Source organism: Apium graveolens, chromosome 1, assembly GCF_009905375.1.
Source record: "Apium graveolens cultivar Ventura chromosome 1, ASM990537v1, whole genome shotgun sequence".
Taxonomy (NCBI): domain Eukaryota; kingdom Viridiplantae; phylum Streptophyta; class Magnoliopsida; order Apiales; family Apiaceae; genus Apium; species Apium graveolens.
The window spans coordinates 205,034,655-205,042,963 of NC_133647.1; positions in this window are offsets into that span (position 1 = coordinate 205,034,655).

Sequence of the window (8,309 nt, forward strand, 5' to 3'; positions counted from 1 at the left end):
TTTCTGAAAAAAATTTAGAATAAAATTTGCACGAAATTTATATTTTACTTCTTGCAAAAAAGATTATTATGGTACTTAGATATTTATCGTTCAATTAATAATTATAATTTGAGTTTCCAAAATTTATTTTAAAAAAGAAAACCAAATATATTTATTATTTTCTAATTTTTTTGTCATATCATTAAAATATATAGATCTTGATATCCGTACGGTTGGATCATTCATTAATATTTTTAAAAATATCAAAACATCAATATGGGATTAAACACTAGTTAGAAGTACATGTCAAATTACCAGTTGACTGTTAAAAAAGGAAACCAAATATATTTATTTTTTTCTAAATTTTTTGTCATATCAATCAAATATATAGATCTTGATATCCATATGGTTGGATCATTCATTAATATTTTTAAAAATATCGAATCATCAATATGGAATTAAACACTAATAAGAAGTACGGGTCAAATTACTAGTTGACTGTTAAAAAAACAAACAAAATATATTTATTTTTTTCTAAAATTTTTGTCATATCACTAAAATATACTGATCTTGACATCCGTACGGTTGGATCATTCGTTAATATTTTTAAAAATATCAAAACATCAATATGAGATTAAATACTAGTTAGAAATACTGGTCAAATTACTAGTTGGCTGTTAAAAAAGCAAACCAAATATATTTATTTTTTTATAAAATTTTTGTCATATCACTAAAATATACTGATCTTGACATCCGTACGGTTGGATCATTCATTAATATTTTTAAAAATATCGAATCATTAATATGGGATTAAACACTAGTTAGAACTATATGTCAAATTACTAGTTGACTATTAAAAAAGCAAACCAAATATATTTATTTTTTTCTAAAATTTTTGACATTTCACTAAAATATACTGATCTTAATCCGTACGGTTGGATCATCCATTAATATTTTAAAAATATCGAAACATCAATATGAGATTAAACAATAGTTAGAAGTACTGGTCAAATTACTAGTTGACTGTTAAAAAAGCAAACCAAATATATTTATTTTTTTCTAAAATTTTTGTCATATCACTAAAATATACAGATCTTGACATTCGTACGGTTGGATCATTCATTAATATTTTTAAAAATGGTGAATCATCAATATGTGATTAAACACTAGTTAGAAGTACGCGTCAAATTACTAGTTGACTATTAAAAAATAAACCAAATATATTTATTTTTTTCTAAATTTTTTGTCATATCACTAAAATATACAGATCTTGACATCCGTACGGTTGGATCATTCATTAATATTTTTAAAATATCGAATCATCAATATGGAATTAAACACTAGTTAGAAGTATGGGTCAAATTACTAGTTGACTTTTAAAAACACAAACCAAATATATATTTTTTTCTAAAATTTTTGTCATATCACTAAAATATACAGATCTTGACATCCGTATGGTTGGATCATTCATTAATATTTTTAAAAATATCGAATCATCAATATGGAATTAAACACTAGTTAGAAGTACGGGTCAAATTACTAGTTGACTGTTAAAAAAGTAAACCAAATATATTTATTTTTTCTAAAATTTTTGTCATTTCACTAAAATATACTGATCTTGACATCCGTACGGTTGGATCATTCATTAATATTTTTTAAAATATCGAAACATCAATATGAGATTAAATACTAGTTAGAAGTACTGGTCAAATTAATAGTTGACTGTTAAAAAAGAAAACCAAATATATTTATTTTTTTCTAAATTTTTTGTCATATCACTAAAATATACAGATCTTGACATCCGTACAGTTGGATCATTCATTAATATTTTTAAAAATATCGAATCATCAATATGGAATTAAACACTAGTTAGAAGTACGTGTCAAATTACTAGTTGACTGTTAAATAACAAACCAAATATATTTATTTTTTTCTAATATTTTTGTCATATCACTAAAATATACAAATATTGATATCTATATGGTTGGATCATTCATTAATATTTTTAAAAATAGCGAGTCATCAATATGGATTAAACACTAGTTAGAAGTACATGTCAAATTACCAGTTGACTGTTAAAAAAGCAAACCAAATATATTTCTTTTTTTCTAAATTTTTTGTCATATCACTAAAATATACAGATCTTGACATCCATACAGTTAAATCATTCATTAATATTTTTTAAAATATCGGATCATCAATATGGGATTAAACACTACTTAGCTCTACTAGTCAAATGAAGCTTGACTAATAAAATATCAAAACAAATAATATTATTTTGATATGAAACTTTAGTTATATCACCAATATATATATATATATTGCATTAAAATATTCCTGCTATTTGGAATAAATATTGTTAAAATGGTTAAAAATAAATGTTATATACAAAATTTCAAGAATTTTAATCACTAGACCATGATTATTTTACAAAATCAAATTTAGAGGTTTAGATCATAACTCTAGAATGTTTCTTTTATTTGAAATGAATACTAAATTATCCAACTGTATACAATATTTCAAAAATTTCAAAGAAAAGAAATAAATTATTAAATGATTTATTTAGTTCAAAAAATTAAAAGTGGCCAACCTAAGATATCAAAATTACTGATTGTACATTTGAAACTTTGTAATTACATAGTGGTCAACTTGATAACTAACCCAAATTTTATAAGAAAAATTATGAATTGTTTATATATCTGTTTAATTTTTCCATGACATTTTTCAATAAATTATTTATGTGTAAAAAATTGCAAGGTTTCGTAAATTTACTTCAGTAAATTGCATCGTTTCATGGAATTCACTTCAAAAAAATATTACAAATAAAGAGTTTAATAATATAAAATATTGACAGCAGAAGTAAACAAAACAAAAAGAACCGTGCAAAAAAAAAAAATACAAAAGTAGGTTTAGTGACCAAGTGAGAAAGCAGGAGGGAGGGAGTGCAATCAAAATCCAACCGTTGATCTCACATCTGTAAACTTATTAAATCATCTCTTTCACTCTGGAAAACCCTAGCCTCACTTCAGCCTCCACTTGTTTCTTCACATAGAGAGAAAAGGAGAGACAAGGGAGATTCATGGAGGCAGCACCCCTGCAAGCACGAAAAAGGTTTAATAAAAATTAAACGGCGTTCCAATCGAGCTTGTTCAACCGGAGATCCTCCTGTACAAATCTTTCAAGCCGAATTTTAGATTTTATGGTTTTGGGTTTGATTGTTTGTTTCATACATTCTCTCTCTCTCTTCTAATCTCTCTCTAGATTTCATCTCGTCAAATATTTGTGTATGTGTTTTTTTAATCTTGTTTTACTACTACATCGAGAGATTTGATCATTAACAATTTGGTCCGTGTTTCAGATTAACCGTGACCCCCACTGCGAAACCAGACCTTCTCCCGCTTCACTTCCATCGACACCTGAATCATCTCTAAAATCACCTTGTTAATTTATCATAAGCTATTCTCTTGTTTTACAATACATTTTATTATGCAGTCAAGGTGTTTGATGTAATGTCTGAAAGAACTATTCTTGAAATTGCTCTTAAAGTTTCCATCTTTAGCATGCCCATTAAGTCTTTCACTGTAATCTTTATTATTTTTTAAAGGATAGTAGTTGGTGGTTCTTGATTTTGTGTGTTTTGATAGTTTGATTATTTGGTTGAAGGGATTGATGGTGTTGTATAATGTCTGGTGTTCCTCCTGCTAAATTTTTTATTCCGCAAGTTCTGCAGCATTTTAGTTTCAGTTTTGGCCGGCCGGTCACCTCCGGCCACCGGAAAAGTCGACGGAAAGTTTCTCAGATTCAAGATTCCGGCGACTGTTTTTTCAATTTTTTTTAAATTTGTTGTTGATTAATTCGACTGAATGCGGTCGAGTTTAGAACCATATTTTGTATTATATACAGTAGAGTTTATCTTTTTGGCGGGCGTTTTGAATTTTTACAAAAATTCAAATTTTTAGGGGGATTTTCAAATTAAAATCGAAAAATTAAATTTGACCGGATGTGGTTGTATTTAGCCGGTCGTATTTAAGCGGTTGTATTTAGCCGCGGTCGTATTTAATACTAAATACAACCGGTTTACTAAATATTACTCGAGCGAATACAACTGATTCAAAAACCGGTCGTATTTAGCTAAATACAACCGAAAACGGTCGAATTTAACTAAATACAACCGTTTTTTGGGCGGTTGTATTTAGCCATTTTTTTTGTACTGACCCGAATCCTACTTTAAAATAATTTTATAATAATTATCAACCCTTGAAAATAATTTAAAGTAATATGTTAAAGCTCGAAACTATTTTTCAGAATCTTAAAATCAAAAATAAATAGTTAAATCTAATTAAATAATCAATTAAAATTAATTAATAACTAATTAAATTAATTAATCAATTAATATTTAAATTAATTGACTAATTATCAACTAAAATTAATTATTTAAATAATTATTATTTATTTTGTAATTAAAAATAATTTTCAGAAAAGAATTAAGGAATTTTTTTGAATTTTTAAAATAATAAAAATCAATTTATAAAAATATAATAAAAAGAAAATATATTTTCTGAAAATATTATATCAGAAATCTGATTTTTAAAATTTTTGAAAACTGAAATCTATTTTTTAAAGGATTTTAAAATAGAAGGATAAAAACGTAAATTTTATAAAACTTCGGGGGTTAAACTGTAATTGTCACAGTCACTTCCTACCTCTAGCATTCGTCGGTCGGAACTCCATGGCCGCCACCACGGAGCTTTTCCGGCGGGCCTGAAAACATTCCAGATCGTGCGAAAAATAAGAGCGTACGTTGTATTTACTTTCAGGAAGACAATCGTGCAAGTATTTCAAGCAACCAACTCGCGTTTCGACCGGAAACTTCATCTGAAGTTTCCGCCGCCGCCATAATGAATTTTCCGATCAGAGCCTTCTCTGAATCGTTCGTTCAATTCGTCTATACCATTTGATTGCCTGTTCTACGATCTATTCATTCACGTATTCAATTTCAACAGATAACCCTCAACAAAGAATTGCCCAAATTCAATTAAGAACATTCAACTAATTTTAAACCCTAATTTTATTATTCCGAGAATTAAATTCAATTTATTATATGTTATTGTGCTCCAAATTCATCATATAATATACCAAAATAACCAGGATGAAAAGATCTACATGATTATGCCATCAAATCATACAAACAACATCAAGAACAAAAATTCATATATTAATTATCAAATAATTCTACTTAAAATAAATAAATCAGAAAATCACCTTGATTTTTGAACTAGAATGGTTGATTGATTCAGAAAGGTATTTTCGAGAACTTCATTTTGATATATGGCACGCCCCAATCGGAGTTCGATAACGCCCTCGTTCGTGCGTTTGATTCTCAAGAACACAACGTTTTTAGGGGTTTTCTCTGTATTTTTTATATTTTTACTGATCGATTATGAATATATGAATAAAATGAAATAATAAAAGGGCTATATATATTTATGTAATATTGGTTCGTTTTGAATCGATAAATTAGTTACTTAGCCGCTAAGTAACCGTAAAAAAACGATCCGATTTGATACCCGTATTGGATAATTATCCAAACCGAGCTTCTTATAAAATACTTTATATGAAAGTAACGTAATAATATCCCATCTTTTGAGAATACGGGTTTCGATGATTCACCAAAATGATTATCGTATCGAAAATCTTGCGCCGGGCCGCGCACGGGGTCAAACCGTAATCCGGATTGAAAAAGTCAAAACACGGAAAATGTCCGGAATTACCAGATTAGGTTAGGAAGGTGTTTTCGGAAGAGTTTCGGGTTGTAAAAACGTAAAAACGGTTGAAGTCGGACGATTCCCGGCTTTATAAAATAATTTTGTAATTATTCAGAAAATAATTAATAAATTCATAAATTAATATAAAATCATATAACAGTCCAAAAATTACCAGAAAAATACCGTAATTATCTATATTTTATTCTGATCATAATAAAATTAACATACTTATATTATATCACATAGAAGCATTCATATATTCACACCAATCATCAGATAATTCACCAAAAATCACATAATAATCATATAAAAATTATTTATTAATAAAAATAATTACACGCGATATCCCAGATGTTACATCCTTCCCCCCTTAAAAGGATTCTGTCCTCAGAATCACTCTAAGGATCAGATAGTGATACCTTCAAGTATCTCACCCTCATTTTCTCGGGTTGATCTCTCAACCTTACAACTTTCATAAATCTTTACTCGCAGCATCAATCATTACTTAACAACCTCTCGCTGACGTCATATTCTATCTATTGCTTATATAACCCAACTCAAGTCTCCATTTTATATATAATAGGGCTAAATTACTCCTCTTGAGTGTACACATATCAATACCTTATGAATCTGCTAAACGTGTGACGGTGAAGCCAACTTACTTACACTTATCCTGACTATTTTACTGTCTCAAAAGGACGAGCATAATGCTTACTACTTATCTTTTCTTTGTAATTCTAGTAATTCGTGATCATGAACATTTGTAATAGCTACTAGTTATTGAACCCCATTCCCACATGTTTCTCTATTCACTTAACTTAGTTCATAATCACTTCCAATCGCATTCCAGGCTCCTTAATCGTCCTTTTAATCTTCTCGTCCATCTACAATTGATATAATGGAACCATTGAGTATTCGATTTCTAACATTCCCGAGATTACTCCAGAGTTAAGAATTAACGAGAAAATCTCGACTATATATGACGGACGCACAAACTTATCACCATATTTTATTTTCCTTGAAGCGCAATCGAGTATATTTATCGAGCGAAGATCTCTTACCATTTTAAAGAAAGTACACTAACCTGGAGGCATCATTGGCATATTTTTAACCCATATTATCATTTATTTTGGTTCTAAGGAGTTCTCATACGAAATTGACTGCAATGCTTTCCTTGACGTCTAATCACATATAACATTTATTCTTTCTTTATGCCATCTTATCAGAGAGTCTTCTTTGACATCTATGTCTCGTATTATACCTTCGGAATAAGTTGAATCTCTTGAGTTTTCGCCATTCAACTAAATTTCTATCTTTTTAGTTCCGCCTTACATAATGTCCGTTCATCTAGGAGTGGTATATACTATTTTGGTTCGATAGGTATATTCTAAATACTCCCGTCAAATCTCATATTAAACAACATTGATCATTTACAATAAATTTCTAGATCTGATGATGTAACATCATTTCTTCAAGCAGCAACTAACCTATTTATTGGCCAAACTGTTTATTAATAAATGAGAATGATTTGGTTTGAATAACCTATCAATAATAATGCAATTAAAGCTTTCCTTACCTTTGGTTCCCAGATGGCACCACCATGACGTTTCTTGGTGAAGTATACCCATCTAGTCTTTGATATCCTGCCTTAACTCCTTGATACATGTAACATCTGCTAATCTATCCCACCATTTCTTTCTTCATATCTGGCCACCAATAATTTTCCTCTAAATCTCTATACATATTGGTATTCCGTGGATGGATTGAATATCTTGAGTTGTGAGCTTCTTGTAAAATTCCATTCTTCAATTCTGTCACTGGTGGAATCCCAAATTCTGAAATAAAATCTGGGAATGCCTTGATTATCCTTTTGAGTATATATATACATATATATATATTTCTAATGATAATATCTTTATCTATTATTTCCCCTTGACGTTTATTTACCTTATCTAGCAATTCTGGTTAAAAAGTCATACTATACATCTTTGCATTGTTAGATTTGCAAACTCTGGCTCCCAATTTCAACTTTTGAAATTCCTTGTATAATTCGTCCAACACTGTCAACATGTTCGGTCTTTTATTTCTGATTAATGCATCTGTTACTACGTTTACTTTTCCTGGCATCCTATGAAGTTTCTTTATCACCCTTTTTATACCATTTCCTTTTTTTATCTCCATTTTTTATTCTCATAGCTTATTTAAAACCGAACTCTTGACATTAATACTCATTTTGTTGTTATATCAAATTAGATATTAATACGAACTTTGATGTTCACAACATCCCATTCTAGAATAAACATCAATCATCCGTATTAATACCACTTTCGATATTTAACAACAACCTAAGTATCAACATCAATCGGAAACTAAATTAAAATTGTATCTCACACTTTATCCCAAAACTGAAATACTTGAAAAATCATTTATTGTATGATTATCACCACCATTTAGAAATAAGATACCTTTGATAAAACTTTGTTGCAGATGGTAACATCTCTTTGATTGTCTAATGACGTCCATATTGGTGTAGTTATTAACCTCTGCTTTATTCCATCTCCCTTC